We start from the raw sequence: 23933 nt of genomic DNA on the forward strand, positions 1-23933 counted from the left end.
TCCAGGTGGGTGGGTGGGTGACTGGTGGGGTGGGGTGATCGTGGTTCCGAAAGGGGACCGGGCAGGGGGTGGGGATCGCTTTTGCTCTTCCTCGGGAGGCAGGAGGGGCCGGAGGACAAGGCTGAGCCACCTGGCACCGGCGCCAGGACCGAGCGTTCCCTGCACGGAATGCGGGTGTGTGCGCGCGCGCTGGGCGAGGCGAGCCCGGGCTCTTTGTGTGTCCGAGCCCGTGCGCGCGTGCGTGCCTGCAAGCGCCTGTGTGCGTGCGTGCGTGTGTGTGTGTGTGTGTGTGTGTGCGCGCGCGTGTGTCCGCGTGTGGGCGGGGCCGCGCGCCCAGGCCCCGCCCCGGCCCCGCCCCCGGCCCGGCCGAGCTGGTATTTTTCCACCCAGCAGGATGGGTGATGCTGAGCGCTGCCTGTTCAGACAACAGACACGCGAGGTCAGGAAGAAGCCGCTTATAAATTACCGCTTCCTCCGCGCGGCCGCCAGCGCCGAGCTCCGCGCCCTGGCCCCGGCCGCTGCCCAGCCATCGGGACCTCCAGCCCGGACGCCGATCGGCGCCCAGAGCGAGAGCGGAGCGCAGAGCCCGCGGGCCACAGACCGAGCGGGCGGGCAGCTCCCGGCCAGTGCCACCGAGCGCCGCCGAGCGCAGCGCGCCGGCCACCGCAGGTACCCGAGGGACCCGGAGCGGGGCGCGCCGAGCCGCCCCCTCCCCGATCCCGCGCTCGGCCACCTCCCCGCGCCCCCGCAGGTCCTGGCCTCTCCGTTTCAGCGTCCCTTTCGCCACCGAGGGAGGGACCCGGGCTGGCCAGTGCCGCTGGGGACCGTGTTATTGTTTCCCTAGCGAAAGGGCTCGGGCGCCTGGTGCGCGGCAGGTGTGTGTGCGCCCGGGTGTCGGTGTGTCGCGGTCCCCCCGGGGGTCCGGGTCTGCCTCCTCGTCTCCGGATACGTCTGTGCCTCCGAGGGCGGCCGTTTCTCCGGGTCGCCAGCAGCGTGCACATGGGCGATCCGGAGCGGTGTGCCATTCTCTGTGTCCCGGGCTGTGCGCGCGCGCGGATACCTGAGGGTGGCGTGGCTCTGTGGCCGGGGCTCCGGGTTTGGGCTCTGGTGGGTGCCCGTGGGCGTGAGCCCAGTGTGACCGTGTCTCCGAGGCCCGGGCGGTGTGCACGTGTGTGTTCCCGAGTGTGGCTGTGCCTCTCGGTCCCCGGTTCTTGGCACTCGTCTGTGCCCCTTGGCTGTACCTGTGAGGTGTCCCCAGTGTCAGAGGCTTGAGTGGCCTGGACCGGTTCTCCAGGGCGGGTACCGCATGGGAGGAGAGGTGCCCGGGAGGCACGCTGCCTTGGGTGCAGGTGGGGGGACCCAGGCCGGCAGAGACAGCCAGGAGGCAGTGGGCAGCGGGGTGGACGCAGAGCACCCCTTGCCCCGGGCTTCCCCTTCCTTCTGCGGGTTCCTCTTTGGGTCTGGAGGTTCTCCTTCCCCTCCCACCAAGGGACCTGCCGGGGGGGACTTTCGGGGACCACCTCCCGCTCCCCTAAAGCTTCTAGAAGGGGAACTGCAGGCGGCCCTCCTGGACACTCAGAGGGAGGTGTGTGCTGGGCAGGGCCACTGGCTTGGCTATTTTGGTCACTGCCCGGCTTCTGCCAGATCCCAGCCTCCCCCAGGACCAGCCCCAAAGGCCTGGGAGGCAGCCTGGGCCCCCATTTCCTGCCTGGGGAAAGAAATCCACTCAGTTACCACCAGACGCGTCCACGGCAGGGTCTCGGGGTTGAGGGCTCGTGGCGCGCGGCTCCATGGGGACTTCAGTAAACCGGGGCCCCCCGATTTGGCACAGCTGATGTTCAAATAAATGTCGTGGAGGAGGTCTTCTGAAAATTAAAAAGGAATTTTATTTCATTTTTTTGTTGGCTGGGAGGGAGGGGATCGCGTCCAGAGTCTCCCCGCCAGAAGGAGTTTATTTTTATGAGAGCGAGCGGGTGAGCGCTTAGCAACCGCCTGTCTCCCTCGACCGGGGACCGGGGAGTCATCCGGGGAGCGTGGGGTGGGCGTGAGGAGGTGGGGCTGGGGGTGGGGAAGGTAGTTCACCATGGCGATGTTTCAGGGAGGTTAGGGAGGGACCCGGTGGCCGCAGGCTGAGAACCCACCAGAGGGTGGGACTGGCAGAGGGGCTGGAGGCTGCGGTCCACCTGGTTCGGCCCCCAGCTGACCTTGGGCAAACCTTGGCCGAGCCTCGGTTTCCTCATCTGTAAAGTGGGCAGGGCATACGGCCCCCTGGACAGGTAAACCCGGGACCTGAGAGGCGGGACCTTGGCTCTAGGCAGCTGAGCGTGCTCTGTCTTCATGGTGACCTTGGGTGATTCTCTCTGAACCTCAGCTGGGCTGTCCAGGCAGCGAGGACGCCAACGCCAAGCCGCGTGGCCGCGTCCTTGAGGGGATTCAGAGAGATGAGGCCACCTAAGCTGTGGTAAGCTGTAAAGCCCAGTCCGGGCTGCAGGGCGGCCGATTAGAGGGTGTCACGAGCTCCCGGGTCACTGTGGTATGTGGCAAGGGCCACGGTGCAATTCTGAGCATTTGCTCTTCGGGGACACCCTTGTTCTTGCTGGGAGCCTCTGCACCTCGCTCCTTTCTCCTCATCCTGAGGCACTTGGGCCACATCTGCTGAGCAGCCTCTGGAGACCTGAGGGTAGTGCCCATTTTACAGATGGGCCAACTGAGGGCCAAGGAGAAGACTTGGCCTTCACCGGACAGTACCAGAACTGGAGCTTTGATCCCCAATTTCCTGGCAAGTTGAGATGGAAGCGGGGCTGGGAGAAAGGTACCCCCGTCCTCAGGGTTGGAGGGGGAGTGAATGGGACCCATAGGGACATCAGTTCTGTGCCCGATTCTTTCTCCTTTCTCTGTGCCTTCTCAGGGAGCCCTGATTCCATTCCCGGGATAAGTGCCCACCTCCCAAGACGCAGTCTGGGCTCTGGATACGGTAACCCCGTTGGTCCTTCTGTCCTCAGGGGATGGGGGAGCACTGCATCTCTGAAAGTCTCTCCCAAGATCCCGATGATAAAACACTTGCGAGCACATTCCTGGATACAGGAAAGAGTGGCCAGTGCATTGCAAGGACACCCCGCCCCCCGTGCAGCTTCCCGGGGTGGGAATTGGGGTTGGCATTCCAAGAATTACCTGGGCTGTAGCTCCAGAGGCTGAGGCAGGAGGATCAGGAGCTCAAAGCCAGCCTCAACACAAGCGAGGCCCTAAGCAATTCAGGTCCAGTAGAGGCTGACCACCCCCCGCCCCACTTCTACAGAAGGTCAAGGGCAGGAGCCAGATTCTTTGGGAGCTGTGTGTCACTCTTCTACGTGGGCTGACCTGCCCTGGCCAACAGCTTCTGTTGGAGTTGGTGGCTTTTGGGGAGGAGCTGAGGGTCTGGCGGACTTGGAATGAGAGTTCTTTTTTAAATATGCTTCGTTTAGTCGGTTAATAAACCTTGGCTGAGGTCAGTTCTGATTGGGGCCAGGAAGCTGGCTTTGAAGGAACACGCAGTCCAGACGGAGAGAGGAGGAGCGGCTCCCGTGACCGTTGCCATCCGTGGGGTGACACCAAGAAGACTCAAGGAGTGACCGGGTGTGCATGGATGGTAGGGCAGGTAGCAGAAGTCATCGAATTCATTCATTGGTAGCAGGATTGACCCCAGAGGTGCTTTACCCCTGAGCCACATCCTCAGCCTTTTGTTGTTGTTGTTGAGGTAGGACCTCGCTAAGGTGCTGAGGCCGGCCTCCATCTTACGATCCTCCTGCCTCAGCCTCCAGAGTCACTGGGATGACGGGCCTGTGCCACCACCTCCAACCAGGCTTGGATTTGAAGGGAGCCAGATGGTGGAGGATTTGGAGTGCTTTCTGGGGGGGCTTGGGCTTTACTCAGAGGTCAGCAGGACAGAAGCCAGGCCAGCCTGGAGCCCGGGAGACCCCTGACAGTGAGCAAAGGATGAGGCTGGGTTCCAGGAGGCTGAGGGGGGCCGAGCTATTGGGTAGGATCCCCAGCTTTTTCTCTGCCAGGGAGTCTTGTCCTGAGCTTGTTCTGGAAGCATGGGGTGAAACCTGGACATGCTGTTTAACAGGTACACAGGCCATTAACTCGCTGGCTTTGAACTCCCAGGAGCACGCTGTCCTGGCAGCTCTAGGTTGAGCTCTGGACGGGCCGTGTGGGCCTCTCCTCCCACCTCACCTGGCCAGGCTTCCTGGGGAAACCTGAGCTGAGGCCGAGGCTAGCGGGTGGGGCTCAGGGGATTGAGAGAAAGGGAAGAAGAAAGAAGAATTCATTTTCTGTTTCTGAAAAAACAAAACACCCAAAACAAAGCAGAACAGGGAGGGCGGGAGGAGGGGCAGCTGCCCTAACTGTCTTCAGTCATGAGAAGAATCACCCGGCTGGCTCAGGAGGCTGAGGCCGGAGGATCTCGAGTTCGAGGCCAGCCTCGGCAAAAGTGAGACCCTAAGCAGCTCAGCGAGACCCTGTCTCTAAATAGAATATAAAATAGGGCTGTGGATGGGCCTCAGTGGTCGAGTGCCCCGGAGTTCAGTTCCCAATATCTAGACAGACAAACAGACAAACAAAAAAACAGAATTACCTGGGATTAGCCACACAATGGTACACACACCTGTGGTCCCAGCTACTGGGGAGGCTGAGGCAGGAGGATCATGGGGAGCCCATGACTTCCAGACCAGTTTCAGGGTGGGTGAGAAAGAAAAAAAAAGACTTATCTGGAATACTTTTTTTTTTATTTTAAACCAATAAATTGAGATTCCCAGGTGCACCCTGCACATCCTGAAGGAGAGTCCTGGGGAATAGAGTTCTGGAATCTTTTTTCTGTTTTGGGGACCTGGGGCTGAACCCAGGGGTACTTTACCACTGAGCCACATCCCCAGCCCTTTTGATTTTTTATTTCGAGACAGGGTCTTGCTAAGTTGCTAGGGGTCTTGCTAAGTTGTGGAGGCTGGCCTCCAACTTGTGATCCTCCTGCCTCAGCCTCCCAAGCCATGGGAATGACAGGCGTGCACCACTGCACCTGGCTCTGGCCCTTTTATTTTTTATTTTGAGTTGCCCGGGCTGATCTCTCAAACGTGTGACCCCCTTGTTTCATCCTCTCCAGTAGCTGGGATTACAGGCATGTGCCTCCCAACCTGGTGAAGAGTCACTTTTAATCATAAAAATAACATACCATAAGCAATAAAATTTAAAAAAAAAAACTGTATTAAGTTCAAAGTGATCCTTTTGGATGCTTAAAAAGAAAAATGTCAAATGTGGGACTGAGGATGGAGCTCAGTGGTTCGATACCTAGTACCAGGAGGACAAAAAAACCCAAATATCCTTTAAGGTTATGCCTCGTCCTCAGCATGCAGCTTTGGCTGTACCCCGAGCCGTCCCTCTGGATGCAAACCCCTTATCACTTTTTGGAGGTTGTCATTTCGGTTTCGATTTCCTCTTCAGACTCAGCAGTTGTCTAGGATTTCTTCAGTAAGGCAGGGGGACTTTTCTTTTCTCCTTAACAAAGGTGGCAGCCGACCGGTCTGGGTCCTGCCCGTCGGTCTGTTCAGACAATGGACCATTGTGGACCGGCCTCACGTCAGAACGCAGGCTGCCAGCACGTCCGGGACGGCTGGCCTTGCCCTTGGGAGCCACCGACCTCTTCCGTCAGGCCTGTCTAACTGCCCTTGAGGGCTCCCAGCTCCGTGAACTAGAAACTTCCACCCAGCGGCTTTGAACTTGCCCCCAAGTCGCACGGGAGTCAACCACGCTCCCCCGCTGACCCACAGGAACCTGTTATTTATGGATGTTATTTCTACAGGACCAGGGAATTGAGCCCAGGGGTGCCCTACCACTGAGCCACACCCCCAGCCCTTTTGATTTTTTATTTTGAGACAGGGTCTCTCTAAGTGGCTGAGGCTGGCCTCCAACTTGCGATCCTCCTGCCTCAGCCTCCCGAGCCACTGGGATGACAGGTGCGCACAGCCCCATCCAACATGGGCCCTTATAGTTTTTGAGACAGGGTCTTGCCAAGCGGCCTGGGCTGACCTTCAGCTGGCGACCCTCATGCCCCATCTCGATCATCCCTTCCCCCAGGAAATCTCTGCACCCGAGGTGACTTGCCTCAGCCGACACGGCTTGGGACAGGGTGGAAGGACACTGGAGTCAGAGTCTCCTTCATGCCTCAGCCTGTCTTTTACTGGCTGCACTGCAAAATATTTATTGAGCACCTACTGCATGCGAGGCATACATCTAATGGTCCCCGTGCTGAGTCTCCGGCGGGAGGAGGGAGCGGACAAGATGATTGTCAGGAGGGTGTTAATGAACAATCCAGGTGGTTGAAGCCAAAGGCAGACAGACAGGAAATCGGGGACAGGTGTGACAAAGGGGTCCTTTTGGCTGTGGAGCCTGGGGTCACCGGGTCAACGGCTCCTGCCCACCCGCTCTGTGGGCCAGGAGCCCGAAGATGCAGCCGTTCGAAGGAGCCTGGTTCTGCCATCACTCAGAGATGGTTCACGTCCCCTGGCAAGAGGCACAAGGAGGACGCTGCTCAGGGTTCTGGTTCAGGCTTTTGATTTTTGGCGCTGGGGACGGAACCCCAGGGCCTCCTGCCCGGGAAGCCTAGGGTTTCCCGCTGAGCCAGCTGCACGTCCAGGTCTTGCCCCAAACTTTTGTTTGAGGGTGTTCACACGTCCAGATTCTGGTTTTATCACAGCTAATGGGAAAACGGGTGCGAGGCAAAGGGGTACCAGTCAGAAAGACTCCTTAGGGCTTGGCTAAGATGGGCCCCGGGCACGTGGCGTACGGCTGGAATCTCAGCAACTCAGGAGGCTGAGGCAGGAGGATGGTAAATCGGAGGCCGGCCTCAGCAACTTAGGCCTTAAGCAATTTAGTGAGACCCTGTCTCGAATTAAAAACTAAAAAGGGGCTGGGGATGTGGCTCAGGGGTTAAGCACCCCTGGGTTCAATCCCTGGTACCAAAAAAAAAAAAAAAAGAAAGGAATCCTAGATATCCAAGATGGGGTTTCAAGATGGAGGAATTCAGAGGAACGTCGATCCTGGGGCCCACTGAGCTGCTTTGGCCACGGTCTGGACAAGATTGTGGGGGAAAGGAGAGGGTTGGTGGTCCCAGGACAAGGAGGACCCGCAGTGCCTCCTGGGTGTCTCTGTGCCGTCCGGGAGCCAGCTCTCGGCATGCTACTCTCCTGCTCAAAAACCTTCAGTGGCTCCCTAGTGCCTTCTTTCCTGGTCAGCACTGGAAGGCAGGAGGGCCACGTCCTCTCCTCTAGCTCCCCTGGGCTCTTCCCTGATCCCTTCTGATCCTCAGTGTCCCCCATTCAATGCGGCTCCAGTCGGCAGCGGAGGGACAGCCTGCAGGTCCCGTGTCCACGGCGTTTCGTCACTGTGGTAAAAGTGCCAAGTGACTCACGTCCATGTTCCTCCGTCCTCTTTCCAGCGGAAAGTCCTTTAACCCGAGGCTGCCAGTTGCTGGGGGGTGGGGGAGTGCGGTTGGCGGGTGGATTTCAGCAGAGTCATGCTCAGTGGGTGAAGGGTGCCGGAAAGGGGAGGTCCTGGGGACTCCGCCCTCTGGCTCCTCGGCTGATGGGCACCTGCTGCTCCGCCACAGCCCGCGACACCCAGTGTCAGTTCTGCAAGCTGATGTCGCCAAAGCCACCGTGCCCCCTCCCTGTGCCAGCCAGGAGCCAGCTCTCAGCAGGCCACTCTCCCGCTCAAGAGCCTTCTGTGGCTCCCTAGTGCTCCTGAGTCTGCTGTTGGAAGCTGCTCCGACTCTTGGCTAGCGCTGTCACCTACCCCAGCTTCACTCCTCTCCCTGGTGATCTGGCTGGTTTCCGGTCCTAGACTGAGCGGCAGGCTCTCTCCCCTGTGGTCAGTCGCAAGGCCTCCCTCCCGCGACTCCTTTATGTTCTTCAAGGGCCGGGGTGAAGCTACGTGATCTGCGAAGTGTTCCCTGAGCCCCCACAGAGGTCCTGACACATCAAAAAAGATGGCCTGAGCCGGGGCGCCCCGGCCCACGCCTGTCATCCCAGCCACTCGGGAGGCTGAGGCAGGAGGATCGCAAGTGGGAGGCCAGCCTCAGCCACTTAGCGAGACCCTGTCTCAAAATTAAAAAATCAAAAGGGCTGGGGGTGTGGCTCAGGGGTTAAGCGCCCCTGAGTTCCATCCCTGGGACCAAAAGAAAAAAAAAATGACTATAGTGTCCAAGCGGAATCGAACTCGCCCTGATCTGAGCCCGCGGAACCCTGTTCTCTTCCCTTCTCCTGAGCTCACACAGCTATGGCCTTGTCTTGTGTTGGTCCACCTGATGTGGGACACGTCGGGGGCAGGGACGGAGGTGCCAGTGTCCAGTACAGGGATCTGACTCACAGTAGGTGCCCAGCGGACATTGAGAATATCTGTCTCCCTCGCTCCTGAGAAGAGGCCTGTGGTTTGGACTTCTTTTTTCTTTTTTCTTTTTTCTTGTGAGCAGGGATTGAACCCAGGGGCACTTACCCCCTGAGCCATGTCCCCAGCCCTGTTTATTTTTTGCTTAGAGACAGGGTCTCGCTGAGTTGCTTAGGGTCTCACTTAATCATTGAGGCTGGCCTCCAAATGTGCAATCCTCCCTCCTCAGCCTCCCTGGCACCAGCAGGTACTTACATGGGGCTCCAGTCCCGGTGGTATGGCTGTCAAACAAAACAGATCAAAGCCTTGATGGAGTTCTTCCTTTGGCAGGGGCACCGTGTTAAAAAACTTACACACCTCGGGTTAATGAAGAACCATGGAAGCCCTGTCTAAAATCAAAGAGTCACGACTGGGCAGGGGGACACCCGGGTTTCCATGCCCCGTAGCTTCTGACTTGCTGTGTGACCTCGGTGAATTCTTCACCCTCTCTGGTCCTCACTCTCCTCACCTGCCTGAGGTCATGCAGGTTGGCTTTGAGTTTGAAGGAGACAGACTGGGAGAAAAGACCCTGCCCTGTGTGGGAGCGTGTGTCACCACAACCCCTGGGCCCCGTCTTTCAAGATGTCCTGACTTCGGGCTTTGGGTGCGGGGCTCCGGGGAGCCGTTCTAGGCGGGAGCAGGAGGACCCGGACCTCCCTCCATCGGGGGACCGAATTCCCGAGATCTGCGCAGAGCTCTCGCTACGGGATTTTAGTCCAGTAGGAGAACTGGGGAGCAACCTGAGTCTTCCAGTCACTATTTAGCGGAAGACGAGAGATGAGTCGGAACCTTAAAAAAGGAAAAACGGAAAAGAAAAAAGAACCGTGAGCTGCCGGCTCCTTCCCACGGCCCGAGGGGTCTGTTTCTGTCCTCTACGCCTCTGAGAAACCTACGGCCCCTCAGAATGATCTTCACAGCCACCCGTGCCATTGCGCTGTCCCTGCTGCCAGCCTTAGCCTCTTGTTGAGTGGTTGAGGCTGGCCTCCAATTTGCAATCCTCCTGTCTCAGCCTCCCGAGCCTGACCCTGCCGGGATCGCAGGCGTGCAGCACCACCTCCAAATTTTTGGTTTTGCTTTGCCATGATTAGCGCCCAGCTGCATCTGGCTGGTCGGGTAATGCAAGCGGATGCGGCAGGTGGAGGGCGTCCCTCAAGGTCATGACTGGGGAGCAGACCAGGGAGCAAGGAGTGCTGTTCAGCTTCAGCCCTGCAGTCCAGCGTCTCTGGTCCGGCTGTTCTGGGTGCTGGGTTTGCTCTTGGCGTGGGGGATGGGGAGGAGGCTGTTCAAGGCTGGAACCGGGGGAATCTGGGGACTGTCACCCCAGGAGACACCCACGGTGGCCTCCTGCCTCCAGCGCCCGCTCCAACCAGAGGGCAATTTGCCGTCTTTGCACATAAAGGGCGCAGCTCTCTGCAGAGAGGGACAAAGCGGCCGGACTGTCCTGGAAAGCCCCATAGCTGCCACCTGGAAGGCCCTTTGCAGTGTACGTATTACCTTGACCGTGACCGAGTTCCCAGGCGGGACGGACGCCCGCTCGCCAAGCGTTCCTGCGGAGGACGCGGGGTCTCCTCGGCCGCCCTGCGCTCACCACGAGTTCATTTCATCATGATTCTTATTTCTCGGTACCTGGGATTGAACCCAGGGGGCTTCGCCACCCAGACGCGTCCCCGGCCCTTTTCAGTGTTTATTTAGAGACAGCGTCTCGCTGAGTTTACTTGGGATCTGGCCAAATTGCTGAGGCTGGCCTCCACCTCTCCATCCTCCCGCCTCAGCCTCCCGAGCCGCTGGGATGACCGGCGTGCGTTCCCCGCGCCCGGCCTGTTCTCTCTGCTCGATGCCAAGTGTGGTCCCCAGAGCAGCCGCGTGGACGTGGCCAGGGAGCCGGGCGGGAAGGCAGGATCTCGGGCCCCATCCTGACGGGTGGTTCAGGGTGGCAGAGTTTTTTCCTGGGAGGTGGGAAGGGTCCCAGGCCAGCCTGCCCCACCGCGAGACCCGCCTCGCCACGAAAAGCGCAGAAGCAAGCGATCAGGTGACACTGGGGGTCCCGTCGCACAAACCGCACCAAACTCTGCCGGGGTCCCCAAGCCCCAGGCCCCCAGCCGAGGGTCGCCAGGCTGGAGCTGGCAGCCAGGCCTTTGGGTCACTGCCACCTTGGACAGGACCACGTGGGGAAGCCTTCGGCGACTCCACGGCCTCCTCCGTCCAAAGCCACAGGGGCTTCTCCAGGCAGCCTGTCGGGACCAGGCCCGCAGCGGGGCCGCCTTAGCCCGCCGCCCGCCGGGAGCTCTCGGGACGCGCGCCCCGTTCTTGGAAGACCAGCAGGAGGACTCTGGAGTCCCAGGGCTGAACCCGGCGCTTAACCCCTGAGCCGCCTCCCAGCCCTTTTCATGTTTTATTTAGAGACAGGGTCTCGCTGAGCTGCTGAGGGCCTCGCTAAGTGGCTGAGGCTGGCCTCCAAGTTGCGATCCTCCTGCCTTGGCCTCCCGAATCTCTCAGATCATGCGGGCAGCTGCTGATTGAGTTTTAGGGCATTGCATTCAGAGAGGGTGCACGCGTGGGTTCGCGTGAGCACGTGGGTGTGAGTCCGTGTGTGTATATGTGTGGATATACGTTTTTTTTAGGGTACCGGGGATTGAACCCAGGGGTGCTTAACCACAGAGCCACCTCCCAGCCCTTTTTATGTTTTATTTAGAGACAGGGTCTCACTGAGTTGCTTAGGGCCTGGCTAAGTTGCTGAGACTGGCCTCTAACTAGCGATCCTTCTGCCTCAGCCTCACCCTTGTGATCCTCCTGCCTCAGCCTCCCGAGCCGCTGGGATGACAGGCGTGCGCCACCGTGTCTGGCTCAACCTTTATACTTTAAAGAAACTGCAGTAAAATGCACATAGCATAAAATCGCCCACTCAGTCATTTTTAAGTGTGCAGCTCAGTGGCACCATGTGTATGCACGGGACTGTGCCACTATCACCCCTACTGATTTCCACAACTTTGTCACGTTATGACACTGAAATTCTGTCCCCATTAAACAGGAAGCCACCCCCCACCCCCTTCCCCAGTTCCTGTCACCCCCCATCCTACTTCCTGTCTGTGAATCTGACTCCTCTAGGCACCTCATATGAATGGAACCAGACAGTCAGTACTTTTCCTTTTTGTGACTGACTAATGTTTCTCAGCAGGAAGTCCTCCAGGTTCATCTATGTATCATGTGTCAGAATTGTCTTCCTTTTGAAGGGTGAATAATATTCCACCGTGTAGATAAACCTCGTTTTGTCCATCTGTTCATCCATCCGTGGGTACCTGGTTCACTGCCACCTTTGGCTGTTGTGAGAAATGCTGCTATAAACCCGGGTGTGCCTGATGGCCTTTTGTGCATGTGACAGCAAAGCAAACTTTTAATTTTATTTATTTCTTCATATTTATTTTTGGTGGTACCAGGGGCATTGAACCCAGGGGTGCTTAACCACAGAGTCACATCCCCAGGCCTCGTTATATTTTATTTAGAGACAGGGTCTCACTGAGTTGCTGAGGGCCTCACTAAATTTCTGAGGCTGGCCTCCACCTTGTGATCCTCCTGCCTCAGCCTCCTGAGCTGCTGGGATGACAGGCAGGCACCACCGAGCCCCACCTTGCGCACACCTGTGGCTTTCCAGGTCCCGAGTCCCACTGGGGTTTGGTGAGGCCCCTCCCCAGGGTCGTCCTTGGGTAGATGACCTGGAGGCCCGTGTCGCCGGCACTCACCAGGTCTCTTCTCTTCTCTGCTGTAGGTCCAGAACCAGAACCACAGTCCCTTCTGAGGAGGCTCCAGCATGTGAGTACCTCCTGGCCTCCCGCGGGGTCGCCGTGTCACGGGTGGCAGGGACGATCCGTCCTGGAGGCCTCAGGACTTGGTCCACGTCACCTCCAGGTGGTCAGTCTCCTGTGTGCCCGCGTTCTGTCGGGGGAGCCTTGCCTGGGCCAGATCTTTGCTGAGTTGGTCCTGAAAAGGGGGGACCCCCACCCAGGTACGGTGGCACATGCCTGGGATCCCATTGACTCGGGAGGCTGAGACAGGAGGATCAAAAGTTGGAGGCCAGCCTCAGCAACTGGGCGAGGCCCTAAGCAGCTCAGTGAGACCCTGTCTCTAAATAAAACATAAAAAGGGCTGGGGGGGTGGCTCAGGGGTTAAGCACCCCTGGGTTCCATCCCTGGTGCCAAAAGAAAAAGAAATCAGTGGGGACCACTAGGTCCATGTGCACAGGATGAGCTGGGGCCTGGGGCTTCCATCCCAATTTTGTCTGCTCAGGGCTCTGGGCTGGAGCTCAGGGACGGAGCACCTAATATGCACAAAGTCCTGGGTTTGAATCTTTGTGCTGCAAAGAAAAAAAAATTGTCTCTAATCTGTTAGACTTTTGGGGGTGGGGGTGGTGCTGCGAATCCAAGCCAGGACTTTGGACAGGCTAAGGAGGACACTGTGCCACTGAGACAGGGTCTGGGTAAATTGCTGAGGCTGACCTCCCACTTTTGATCCTCCTGCCTCAGCCTCCAGTGGCTGGGATTACAAGCATGTGCCCATAGTCCCCACTAAACTTTTTATTTTTAAAAAGTTGAAAGCTTTTTTAAAACTTAAAACTTTCTATTCTTTTTTTTTTTTTTTTCTTTTTATATTGGGAATTGAACCCAGGGGCACTTTACCCCTGAGTCATATCCCCAGTCCTTTTGATTTTTTGATTTTAAGAGTGAGTCTCACTGAGGCTGGCCTCGAAATTTTCATCCTCCTGCCTCAGCCTCCCGAGCCGCTGGGATGACAGGTGCCGGTGCCATGAAGCACAGCTGAGTGAGACTTTCTATTTTAAAATATAATAAACTTTCAGAGAAGCGGCCAGAGTATTACTGGGAGCTCCTGATACCCTTCACTTAGATTTCCTTATAGCTAATATTGACTATATTCATTTCCTCGCCTCTTCTCTTATGTTCTATAAAAAGTCACACGAATTTGATTTTTTTGTTTCGTTTAGTTTTTGCTGAATCATTGGGGCGTAAGGCGGATACCCCTTTACCCCAGTCCTCCGGGGATTTCGTAAGAGCATTGTCTTATATAAGCACAACGTTGATTACCAACCCGGGACACGGTTCTGCTATCTAATCTACAGGCCCTAATGACATTTCGTCGACTGTGCTGGTATTTGCTTGCTTGCTTGCTTTTAGTGCGGGATCACGGTGGTGTCTTACTCTAAAAGCAGTTCGAAGGCTATATTCTTCTTTTTTGGACTGATTTAACTGATTTTAAACATCAGGGCATTGAAAATCCTTTAATCCCGGAATTCAGTGAAAAATGTATCTTACATTTAAGCTCCTAAAACTCTCGGGCTCAGGTTTCTTGGCTGATCATCCTTGGTGGCTTCTACTCTGTTCTGTTTTGGAAAACAAGAGCCCTTCCTGTTGCCCCTGTAGAACCGGCTGTGAATTTTATTTTTCTTTGTGGCTGGGGATTGATCACAGGGGGGTTTCACTACCAAGTCACATCCTCAGCCCTTTTGATTTTTTATTTAGAGACAGGATCTCCCTGAGTGGCTCAGGGTCTCACTAAGCAGCTGAGGCTGGCCTCCAACTTTTGATCCTCCAGCCTTAGCCTCCCAAACAGATTGGGATTACAGTCGTGCGCCCCCCATCCCCCCTGCTGAGCTTCCTTATTTTTATTTTTTTTATTTTTTGTAGTTACTGGGGATTCAACCCAGGGACACTCCACTGCCGAGTCACATCCCCAGCCTTTTGAACAATTTTATTCTGAGACCGGGGCTTTGCTAAGTTTGCGGAGGCTGGCCTGGAACGCATCCTCCTGACTAGCAGGGATGACAGGCGTGGTCCCTGGCTCCTTATTGTTTCTGTAGAAACGACAGCTGAGCGGGTTGAACGCTGGCAGACTCAATCCCCGATGGCTCACCGTTAGTGCCATTTTACAGATTTGGAAAACTGAGGCCCAGAGAGGTCAAGTGACTTCTCCCAAGATTGCACAGCTATGAAGCAGGGGAATCACGGCTGGATCTGACCCTGGTCCCCAGGCGGTGCAGCACCGCCCCCAACCCCCAGGCGAGGAGCAGAATCCAGGTCCGGCCCCGCCCCCAGGCCTCCCCGCTGGTTAATGAGTAGCCAGGAGCCTTGGGAAACTGGACGCTGGAATGTGCGGCGGGCGGCCCCACCCCGGCCGGCAGCTCATAAACGGAGACGGCCAGCGGGGGAGCTTTGGGTGCCCCCCTGGGGAGCCCATTGCACAGAAGAGACAACTGAGCCTGAGAGCTGGTTTCCCTCCCATGTGTCTGGCGCCTCCTCCACGCAGCCCTCTGGGCTTGCTCTTGCTGAAAGGGCTCCTGGGCCCCCTGAGGGGACAGGCTGCAGGATTTGGAGGGAGTGACCCTCGGAAGGGGGCGTGGCTAGATGTCACCACCTCTGAAGTCAGAGGCGCGCCCAGCACCCGGGATTTTCCGCAGGACGCCCTCTCTGATCTTGTCTTGAGATCCCCCGACTCTGAACTCTGGTGGGGGGTGGCGGGGTGTGACCGTGACTTCTAGGCTCCTTGGGAAATGCCACCTCACCCCCGTTTCGCGAGAGTATCAAACTCAGCATCCCTACCCTGGAAAGTCCGGCCGATGATGAAGGGTATTTAGGGTTCGGTTACCCTGATTATGCACGTGATCCTTTTTTTCTGGTTTGGAACCCAGGGCGTCGCCCCTGCCAGGTCAGCCCCCTACCACTGAGCAAATCCCCAGCCCTCTTGAATTTCAGTCTCTCGAAGTTGCTCAGGGCCTCGTCAAATTGCTGAGTCTGGCCTCGACCTTGCCATCCTCCTGCCTCAGCCTCCTGAGCCACTGGGATGACTGTTGTGGGCTTCATAAGTCAGTTTCTTTTTTCTCAGGGACACTCGACCACTGAGCCATATCCCCAGCCCTATTTTGCATTTTATTTACAGTCAGGGTCTCACTGAGTTGCTCAGTACCTCGCTTTTGCTGAGGCTGGTTTCGAACCTGTGATCCTCCTGCCTCAGCCTCCTGAGCCGCTGGGATGACAGGTGTGTGCCACTGTGCCCGGCCATACGGCAGTTTTGATGGGACTCAGGTAACAGGTGAGCAAATTGCAACTTGAGGCAGCAGCTCCGAAGCTGAGTTCGGAACGGGGAGCCTGGGTTTTTCGGTCTCCTTGCTTCACAAAGACCAGGACAGGAAGTGCCTCTTTTCTGGCCCAACCTGTGCGACAGGAAAGCATGGGTCTCCCTGAAGAAGCCCGGGGGTGTCTTCCATTGTGGCTCTTGGTCTTGGCAAGAGTCAAATGGGAATATCTTCAAGGACAGAGTTTCTGTTTAGAAGTTGCCAGGGCCTTCCAGAGACCAGAGCTGTCCACTCTGGCAAACTCTGAGAGAAGTTTCTAGAAGGCATTCCCATGTGCTCATCTTCTCTCAGCCAATGGATGGTAAGTCTAGAAACACGGGTGCCCCAAAGCAGGAGCCTCCCGGATCCCTAGCGCTGCAGACGGCCTCTGGGTTTGGAGGTGCTGGCTTCCCAGGGCACCCCAGACGGAGGGAGCCTGGGCCAGCAGGTCAGCTATGCAAAGGGATCCTCAGTCCATCCTTCTCCACCCCTTTCCCTGCCAGCTTTCTGGATGATCCTCTGACATGTCCTTGTTCTCTTCAGACCCAAGCCTGTGATCCCAGGGACTCGGGAGGCTGAGGCAGGAGGATCGCAGGTTGGAGGCCGGCCTCAGCAACTGAGGGAGGTCCTAAGCAACTCGGCCCGACCCTGTCTCGAAATTAAAAATCAAAAAAACTGGGAGTGTTGCTCAGTGGTTAGGCACCCCTGGTTCCGTCCCCAGCACTGTAGAAAGAAAAAAAAATATATATATATATGTGTCCCAGGGGGTAATGTCATCTTTAGGGACCGCAGTGGCCCCTGGCCCAGCTCCCCAGCTTAGTGCCACAGCCCTCATGGAACTTCCATGTGTACCCTGGCAGCAGCCAGAGCTAGTTGTGGATGGTGTTTCTGCCCCTCATGTTCCAGCACCTTCTTAATCCTCAGCACCAAATTCTCTCCATCCTCATCTGCCCCCTTCTTCAAATGCCCATCTCCGCCTTCCCTGCATGAGGGCTTTCCTTTGTCTATCAAGGAGCATGAGGCCAGGTCCAGATCGATGAGAAAATGCCATGATTGATTAGCAATGTCTGTTAAGAGAGGCAGATAGGAGACTGTGGCACGTATATTTCCTGTATGCCATTTTCTTTCTTTCTTTTTTTTTGGTACCGGGAATTGAACCAAGGGTGCTTCACCCCTGAGTCACGTCCCCAGCCCTTTTTATATTTTATTTAGAGACAGGGTCTCCCTACATTGCTCAGGGCCTGGCTAGGTTGCAGAGGCTGGCCTCCAACTCCCGATCCTCCTGCCTCAGCCTCTCGAGCCGCTGGGATGACAGACGTGCCCGGTGAGGGTGGTAAATTAGAATTTGGATAAACAGCATGGGATTTTTTTTAGCTCAGTACATGCTGGATAGTATTTGCTGAGTGTGACAAACCTCCCTCTGAGCATCATTTATGCTCAGGGAGAAAACGGTTGTTGTCATGGAAACCATGCTGGAACTCTTGACTGGTGAATCCAGCCCCAGCCCTGTCCCTTTCTGTTGCCTTAGACGCCTCTGTCCACCCATTCCGGCACCAGGGAGTCAACCTGGGGGATTTCCTGGGTCCCAGATGCTTACAGAGCACGTGCTCTGCCCCAGAACTGTACAATCACATCCTCTGAGCCACCAGACAGCCCTGTTCTCGAACTGAGAGGAGCACTGGGTGGTCACCAAGGACTGCCAGGCTTCAGGTCCTGGGCTGCCCACCCTGCCTTCCCCTTCTGTGGTCGCTGCCATGATTTGGATAAGTGTCTCCCAGAAGCCCTGGCGATGAAGGCTAGGTCCCCAGCCACAGCACTATTGGGAGGTAGAGGAGCCTTTAAGGGGCGGAGTCTAGTGGAAGGTCTTTGGTCACTAGGGGCGTGTCCTCCAAGGGGATTGTGGGAACACAGCCCCCTCCTCTTCCTTCCTTTCCCATCCTGGCCGTGAAAAGAACCGTTTTGCCAAGAATTGCCGCCGGGATGTTCTGCCTGATCACTGGTCCAAAACCCACAGAACTAAGTGTCCCTGGACTGAAACTTCCAACAAAACTTTGAGCCAAAAGAAACCTTTCTTCTTTATAAGCTGATGGTGTCAGGTGTTTGTTACAGTAACAGAAAGCTGACTAAGGCAAGAACCCTGCTGCCCGTCTGGATTTATCCCTCCTGACGGCCTCCTGCCTCTTTAAGAGCTCACAGCTGGGGGAGCAGAATTCATTCATTCCCGGTGAATGTTGAGAAGGGAGGAAATGACATAAATGATCACACAAACCATTTTTCACTTGCAAAGTGGGATGGGCGCCCCCTCCAAAGAGGCAGTATGGGTATAGGACTAGAAGGCCAAGGAAGGCAAGCGGTTTGGGACCATGAGCCACACCTCCTTCTGAGCCTGTCTGCTTTCCCTTTAGGGCTGGTGGTGTGAATCAGTGGCTCTGGGTTTGATCCCTAGCACCACAAAAAAAAAAAAAAAGAAATAAAAAGAAAAAGAAGCCTCATGAAGTTCAGAGAGGTATGTCTCTAGGCCCAAAGTCACACAGCACCTTGAGACTGCAGGCCTGTGCTCCTCTCAGAACACCCGATGCTCTTGAGAGACTTGTCCTTGCTGCTTCCTGGGCTGAGTTCATCTCCTGTCTGGACTTCAGGCACCTCATCCGTGAAGTGGGGACTCTGATGCCTGCCGAGTTAGCTGGTGCACAGAGGGGTATTTTGGAAAGTGTGGTGCAAACGTTTCTGTGTCTTGTTAGGGGTCATTAGAAAGTGTTTTTGGGGATGATTCAGTGACATTTACTAATTCAACGTTCAGCCATGTCTCTTGCCCTAAAAGAGACAAAACCAGAGTCACCTTCTCCAGGCTGAGTGACGCATGCGTGGCCCAGCCTGCCGGACGTTTCTGGGGAGCAGGGTCATCCCAGCTTCTTTGAGCCCTGGGGTGAGGACCTCTGGCCTTTCCAGTCACTGGGGACTCTCTCGTCTTCACCCCTCTTCCAGCTCCGCTGAGTGGGCCGAAGGTTCAGGCGGGAGTATTTGACGGCGGGGGAAGTTTGGGGGAAACTTTGTGCCTCTGCACATTGAGAATTGAAAGTGCCCACTCAGTCCTCATAAGGTCGTGGACTTTTCCTGTGGTTGAACCCCTGGGGACCGGACGGTGCTCTGCTCCCTCTGTTTCGCCTGAGAGCTCCCCAGGGAGCAGACCAAGTGCTCTGCCCCGGAGCCACGTCTCCTGTCCTGAGCCAGGAGGATGCTCTGCACAGACAATGTTACAAAGCAGTGGTCAGATGTTTTGAGTGACAGCAGCCTGCCCGGTGGGCTCAAGACAGGAAGGGCACCCTGGCAAGGGGAAATGCTCTGTCAGAGGCCTGGCGGGGAGCCTGAGTGTGTAGGGAACTTCCTAAGTTAATGGGGCGTGGCCTGATTGGATGGGGCGTGGCCTGGTCAGCTGGGGTGTAGCCTGACTGGGTGGGGCGTGGCCTAACTGGATGGCGTGTGGCCTGGCAACCGGATGGGGCGTGGTCTGATTGAATGGGGCGTGACCTGGCTGACTAGGCGTGGCCTAACTGGATGGGCGTGGCCGAATGGGTGTGGCCAGACTGAAGGGGGTGTGGCTTGCATTCTGGGGTGGAGGGTGGAGCTGGGCAGGTGGTCTCACTGGGTGACCTCAGATGTCACACCCAGTGATGGGTCTTGACTCATTTTGGGGACCCAACCGCTGGGAACCAGAAGCCCTCGTTCCACGGTCCCAAGTGGACCTTCAAGGTAGCGACAGCTGTTTGATGGTTGTTTTGACACCTGGCTTCTGCTCAAGGGGAAAAACGAGAGCCTTTGCCCTCACCCGACACGGTTGCAGGAGAATCGCAGGCGCGGCCACAAGTCCCCGGAGGAAACCCACTCTAATGAGATGTCTAACCTACTTTGCGGACTCACGTGGTTTGGGGAGCGCCTGAGGTGCCTTGGGAGGGAGGGGACAGCAGTGCCACCAAAAGAGGCCCCTTCGCGGAACGTGCCAGTTTGACCACAGGGCACCGGATGCAGAAAGTGTGGATCTGGTATTGTCCCTTCAGTGACGCATCTCCAAGCCTGGGTGTCTGTTTTCCTCTTTTCCCAGGGCTTAGCTGGATGCTCAGGAAGGACCATGGGCAGTGTTTGTGGTTCAAACATGTGAAATAAAAGAGATCTGATCTTCCCCGGGGGCAAGGCGGTGTACACTTTCCCCCAGAGCAAATCCCACTGTGCATTGATGCACTTCCTGGCGCCTTCCCACGTGCCACTGGACAGAGCCCATTTTACAGATGATGGCACTGAGGTTCCTGGGGGGAAGCAACATTCCCGAGGTTACTGCGTGCAGCTGGCAAGTGGCGCATAGGCGGAGGCAGATGGAGACAGGCGTATCTGGGTAGCAGAGGCTGCTGTGGCATTCAAGGAGAACACTGGAGAGGCCAGGAGGCCACCTCCTCTCCAGCGACAGTGTCGGGGAGGAATTAATATAGAACTCGGCTATCAGGGGGTCCAGAGGAACTGATTGACCAAGTAAATACATGAGTCAATTAAAAAGAATGGATTTCTTGGCTATTTATAGTGATGGCCTAAATCTCAGGTATCCTTTGTGCCCAAGGAGGAAAGGAGACTTTTCTTCAGAGAGCCCAGGCTGTGTACAGGGAGGGCAAGCTGTCGAAGCCCTGTGGTGGGTAAGGAGTGAGGACAGTTCAAGCCGGGTGCAGTGGCGCACGCCTGTAAGCCCAGCAGCTTGGGAGGCTGAGGCAGGAGGATCACAGTTTGGAGGCCAGCCTCAGCAACTCAGCGAGGGCTTGAGCAACTCAGCGAGACCCGGTCTCCAAATAAAAAATAAAAAAGGGGCTGGGGATGTGGGTCAGTGGTTAAGCACCCCTGGGTTCAATCCTCATTACCCGTCCCCCCCAAAAAAACAGTGTAACAGCTCAAAGGAGGTGAGGGCCAGGGGACAGCTGGGGACGCAGGCAGGAAGGGAACCAGTGACTGTTTTCAGAAGCTGTGGGTTCTGTCCCTTCCCCTCATTGGTTCATGAAGTTAGCCACGCCCCTGTGCTGGAGCCACCTAATTACTCTAAACAAAATCTCCTAGCCTGAGGGGTCAGTATTTAGTTGTCCCCATAGGTGTCCTGGAGGCTCACCTGTTGAGAAAAATCCTAAGGGAAAGCACTGCTGTCACCCCTGGGGCTACTGCCACTGCCATCTAGCCCATGCAGATATGAGCAGTGTAGCAAGGCTCTGGGTTTGACCCCAAGCACCCTAAAAAAAAAAATAATAAAAATAATAATAATAATAATAATAATACTTCGACTTCCTCCTGCCTCGGGTTGTGGGGGTGGACTTGGTGGCATCCCAGGTCATGAGCAGGAGTTACCACAGACCTCCCTGGGGGACTCTGGAGTCCATTCCTTCCTTGCTCTTGTGCAAACTTGATCAAGTCCCTGAACATCTCTGAACTTCAGCTCTGCACCTGCCAAGCCGGGTGCGATCTCTTATCTCACAGGTGGGACGAGTGGAGAAGGGTGCTGGGTTCAGAGAGTCTGGTGCACCGGGTACTCAGCCCTGGGCGCCGGGATTGGCTGCCCGGTTTTGGCTGTCCCGGGATTGGCTACCCTGGAATTGGCTGCCCTGCGATTGGCTGCCCGGGATTGGCTGTCCCGGGATTGGCTACCCTGGAATTGGTTGCCCTGGGATTGGCTGCCCGGGATTGGCTGCCCGGGATTGGCTACCCTGGAATTGGCTGCCCTGCGATTGGCTGCCCGGGATTGGCTGTCCCGGGATTGGCTACCCTGGAATTGGTTGCCCTGGGATTGGCTGCCCGGGATTGGCTGCCCGGGATTGGCTACCCTGGAATTGGCTGCCCTGCGATTGGCTGCCCGGAATTGACTGTCCTGGGATTGGCTACCCTGGAATTGGCTGCCCCGTGATTGGCTGTCCTGGGATCGGCTGCCCTGCGATTGGTTGCCTGGGATTTGACTGCCCTGGGATTGGGATTGCCTGGTTGGAGAATTTTGCCTATTTTAAAGACTTTTCCAAACCTGCTTTTTGTCCCCCAAGACCTTTAAGACGATGATGTCATCAAGGCACATTACCTTTGCGCTACTTAGGAAATAAGTGAGCAGCCATCATCTGGGATAAAAGTGACTTCAGAGGAAAAATACTTAGCCTGAGTCGCAGTGGCTCTTGCCCAGCACAGTGGCAGTACCAAATGTTAGGTGCCTTGGTGTTATTGCAATCTACAACCTTGGAATTAGGAAAAAAGGTTGCTATGACTGAAAAACCAGGGTCCTCCTCAGCCCATCTGGAACAGGGGTCAGTCCCTGCCCTAGGACATTCTGCCATCTGTGACCACCAGTGAAAGGAGTGAGGATTACAGCTGAGCAAAGCGTCAGGAATGGTGGATGGGTTCAGAGGAACCCCCCTCTGGATTTAGTTCCTTCTTTTTTGTGTTTGTGATGCTGGGGATCAAACCCAGGGCCTCCCACGTGTGAAGTCAATGTTCTACCACCAAACTACACCCCAGTCCTTTCTTTTCATTTTGAGACATAAGTTGCTGAGGCTGGCCTCCCACTTCCCATCCTCCTGCCTCAGCCTCCCGAGGAGTTGCTGGGATTACAGGCCTGCACCATCGCGTCCAGGAAAGAGGCATCCTTAGTTCGCTGTGTTTTTCTGGAAAACGAAGTCTAGGCATTCTGTGCTCTGCTGGAAGGGGCATTGTGACCTCATGGCCAAAACATCTAAGGCCTAGAACTAAGGCCTGGGCTCTCATCTGCACTTGGCCTCTGGGTCCTCCTGATACTCCCTACCTGGGGTAAGACACTCGGGTCCCCATCTGCCCGCAGAGCCTCTGTCCTTGGCTGGAACCACCTGGGTCCTCTTGTGTGACTCACATCCTGTGAGGTCACCAACAGCTACGGTTACCTGGGAAATGGGGTTCCGAGGAGGCTCTGCAGGGGGAGGGCGCAGGGGACAATATGGGAGCCCTTGAGTGCTTCCTGCTTCCTGGGGACCCCAGGGGCCCGGGGGTCTTCCCTAGAGGCCATGGCTCTCCTTGCTGAGGACTGCCTGCCAGCTCGGCCCTCTCCCCAGACCATCCATGGGAACCTCCGTTCTCCCAGCTCCTCAGCCTCTTGTTCAGTGGGTCCCTGAGCTGACTCAAGGTAGGTCACCGCACGGGACGGACAGGGGTTGGCAGGATTGTCCCGAAGGCCTTTGTGGGACTTGGGACTCTGGAGTTTCTGGGCCTGGGAGAGAGGTGAGCCAGTCAGTCAGGACTCCAGCTGTCCTAGGAGATTCCAGTGGTTACAGGGGTGGCCCCGAAAGGAAACCCCCCTAGCAGAGACTGAGGCTCAAACCTCCTTCTCCTCCTCGACTGTGAAACAGGACTTGAGTCTGGAGCATGGTGTCGAGTTTCACCAACTCCTTCAAGTTCTACAAACACACTTGGGCTGAGGAGCTTGAACTGGCAGATTTTTATTTTACCACCTTCTGGGGAATATATTTTTTTTTAAATTAATTTTCTGGATGCTGGGGACTGAACCCAGGGGCACTTAACCCCTGAGCCACCTCCCCAGCCCTTTTTATTTTTCAATTTTGAGACAGACTCTTTGCTGAGTTGCTTAGGGCCTCTCTAAATTGCCGAGGCTGGCCTCCAACTTGCGATCCTCCTGCCTCAGCCTCCCCAGTAACTGGGATGACAGGTGCGGGCCACCGTGCCGGGCTCATCAGGGGCTTTTAGCATGGGCTCCTGGGCATCGGACCCCGTGCTGAGCAGTTTACCTGTGTCGGCTGGGATGTTCGGCCCTCCTGCCCTTGAGGTCGAAGCTATTTTCAGGCACATTTTACAGACGAGGAAACTGAGGCCCAGGAAGAGGCCGTCCAGAGGAGCTCAGCAGAGACCTCGCCTCTGGCAACCCGGCTCCAGCTATTCCCAGCATGTCCCTTCCTTCTCCGGCTTCCATTTCCTTCCCTGGATGTCAACTCAGAGAGTTGACCTGAAGGTGACCTGTCCTGCGGTGATGGCCAAGTGCAGGACCCCAGGTCCTCTGCCGGGACCTCGTGGGGTTCCAGGGCTGCCAGGTTGAGGGGTCACAGCACATACCTTCTGCTGTTGCATTATTCCTTAAATGCCAACACGGCCACCTTAGTGTCCCCAAAGCTCCCAGCTGCCCCAGGTGGCCAGTAGAAGGGACAGCAGCTAGTGTCTCCTCATCCTCTTCCTCCTCTGGGCTCTGAGGGCCACTCCACAGCTCCTCCCCCTGTGTCCGTGCAAAGCTTCTTTTTTTTTTTTCCTGCTCTCAAGTTCAAGTTCCAGACCCTGTAACTTCAATCACCCCAAGCCCAAAAGGGTGCCCCGCACCTCATGC

General features: G+C 56.4%; 1 protein-coding gene across 5 annotated transcripts in view; it reads left to right on the plus strand.

Annotated features, from left to right (window-relative positions):
* Positions 1 to 404: 404 nt before the first annotated feature.
* Slc6a6 (solute carrier family 6 member 6) overlaps positions 405 to 23933 on the plus strand; it is a 71395-nt gene continuing 47866 nt past the window's right edge. For 4 of the 5 annotated variants that reach the window (XM_047534718.1, XM_047534715.1, XM_047534716.1 and 1 more), the window contains exons 1-2: positions 405 to 669; positions 12215 to 12258. The gene's annotated coding sequence lies outside the window, so the exon portion shown is untranslated. The remainder of the gene's footprint in view (positions 670 to 12214; positions 12259 to 23933) is intronic. The other variant, XM_047534717.1, reaches the window with a different exon arrangement.

The sequence above is a fragment of the Sciurus carolinensis genome, chromosome 19, assembly GCF_902686445.1.
Source record: "Sciurus carolinensis chromosome 19, mSciCar1.2, whole genome shotgun sequence".
Lineage (NCBI taxonomy): Eukaryota > Metazoa > Chordata > Mammalia > Rodentia > Sciuridae > Sciurus > Sciurus carolinensis.